Raw genomic sequence first — 2,244 nt, 5'->3', positions numbered from 1 at the left:
TTACCATTTATACAATTTTATTATCTAATTCTTAATTATAGTCACATTTTATCTATTGTCCCTGTTATGTTCTTTGTAGTTGTTGTATTTTCCCCCCAGTCTAAAAATTCTGTAGTGGCCATTAATCTGGAACTGAACTTTAGCCTATTTTTTTTTTAATTAAAGTATAGTCAGTTTACAATGTTGTGTCAATTTCTGGTGTACAGCATAATGTTTCAGTCATATATATATATATATATATATACATATATTCCTTTCCATATTCTTTTTCACTAAACGTGACTACAAGATATTGAATATAGTTCCCTGTGCTATACAGTAGAAACTTGTTGTTTATTTTATGTATAGTAGTTAAAAAATATGGACTGCTTCACAAATTTGCATGTCATCATTGTGTAAGGGCCATGCTAATCTTCTCTGTATCATTCCAATTTTAGTATATGTGCTGCCGAAGCCAGCACCTATATATTTGGGTTCTGAATTTTTCTTATGATTAGATTAACATTATGCATGTTTGGCAGGATCATCACAGAAGTGATGATTCCCTGTTTAGTGTATCATATCACAAACTTATAATTACCAGGGACAGAGGAAGACAGGGGGAAGGGATAAATTAGGAGTTAGAGGTTTGCAGATACTAATTAAAAGTAGATAAGCAACAGGTTTATTCTCAAGTTATTCAAGCAACAGGTTTATTCAACAGGCTTATTCATATACAAATATATATATATATATATATATATATGGAGATTCATAATGTCAGTATGTCTCCTTATTGATTATATTAACTTTGTTCACTAGGGTAGGTTGGTATCTATCAAATTTTTTTACTTTACAATTACTGATTTTACTCCTACATTTAATATGTAATTTGTGGGGAAATAGTTGAGAACTCTTGTTTCTCACCAAACTTACCCCTATTGTTTTAGCATCCATTGGTGATTCTTGCCAAGATAAATGACAATTCTAATAATTGATTTTCTTATCTCTGTCATTCTTTGTACCTGTGCAGAAGAGCTTTCCATTCTCCTCCATGTAGTCATCTACTCATTTTACAGATTTATATCATTATGGACACATAGATTGTTATTTCATTCAAATTATAATCCATTACTCTCTGTGTTAATTTTGATTCTCAAGTTGTCTAGAATTTAGCTAGTGAGAATCTCTTCAAGCTAACTAGTGTGTTTTCTTGACACATTCTCACATTCTTCAAGCATTTCCTTTTTTTTTCTGAATCAAAAAGATGTTTCTGCTTTATCTTGTACTTCTTCATTCCATCTCTGTAATCAGCATTTTTTCCAAGGAGACCAGGCTCCTTTAAAGGCAACGTGGTTTTATAACCATGAACATTGCCACTGGAGCATTATTTCATCTAGGCTCTCTCCATGGCAGAGCTAGGAAGTTTCAGTGTGTGATGCAGATATAAGCATGTCCCTATATCTTCTTCTATATCTACCTTTATATACTAAAACCATGAGCTGATACTGATACCTCAAATTCCAAATCAGCACCATATAATGCATTCTAAATATTCTCCCTTCATTATTTGTAAGTCCCTTCCCAAACTTTGAGAAACATGGCTCCCATTATCCTTAGTATATGTGCTTATTCTCTCAGTCATGGAAAACACAAAAAGCAATTTCAGAATTGCTGCTCATATCACTGTGAAAAACAAACCTACTAATAACCATAGATTAGTATTTGTTTACAGTTATTTTTGTCTTTAGACTGATAGCATAAAAACAAATAAAAATTAAAAATAAGAGGCTTAATTTAATTCTCCTGATAAAAATAAGGACAGAAACGTACCCCTTCTCCCTTTTCTTAGAACATTTTCTTTTGTAAACTAGTAGCTGTTAATGTATGTAAGTTTTTTTTTTTTAAAGCCTCTTCCCAGTTTTACAATCCAGGAAAGTTTTTCTCAAGGAGCTAGAAATATAAAGGAAAAAAAAAAACCATCAAGGGAGTTACTTTTAAAATGTAAACAGACATTAGGGGAAATAAAACCCCTTTCTGTGGAAGGGTAGAGTCCTAACTTTAGCTGACACCTGGCTCCAAGTTGCAAACCTACCTCCTTTCATAAAGATAGGAGAAGTTTATTTTTCTTTTGTATAAGACCAATTAACTAACACAGATAGTTACCCCAATTTCCAGGTAAATTTAGAATGAACCGTATGTGATAAATGGTGCTATCAATTCCTTTTTCTTGAGGACTAGTTAGTGCTTATCTGGAGAATATGT

At 32.1% G+C, this 2,244-nt stretch overlaps 1 non-coding gene across 1 annotated transcript; it reads right to left on the bottom strand.

Annotated features, from left to right (window-relative positions):
• Nucleotides 1-354: 354 nt before the first annotated feature.
• LOC116157563 (U6 spliceosomal RNA) lies at nt 355-461 on the bottom strand. Its single transcript, XR_004141693.1, has one exon. It is a non-coding gene; the product is annotated as a U6 spliceosomal RNA (small nuclear RNA).
• Between the last annotated feature and the right edge of the window lie 1,783 nt (nt 462-2,244).

Source organism: Camelus dromedarius, chromosome 15 (genome assembly GCF_036321535.1).
Source record: "Camelus dromedarius isolate mCamDro1 chromosome 15, mCamDro1.pat, whole genome shotgun sequence".
Lineage (NCBI taxonomy): Eukaryota > Metazoa > Chordata > Mammalia > Artiodactyla > Camelidae > Camelus > Camelus dromedarius.
Note: the sequence above shows the minus strand (reverse complement) of the source record. Positions and strands in the feature narration are given on the sequence as shown.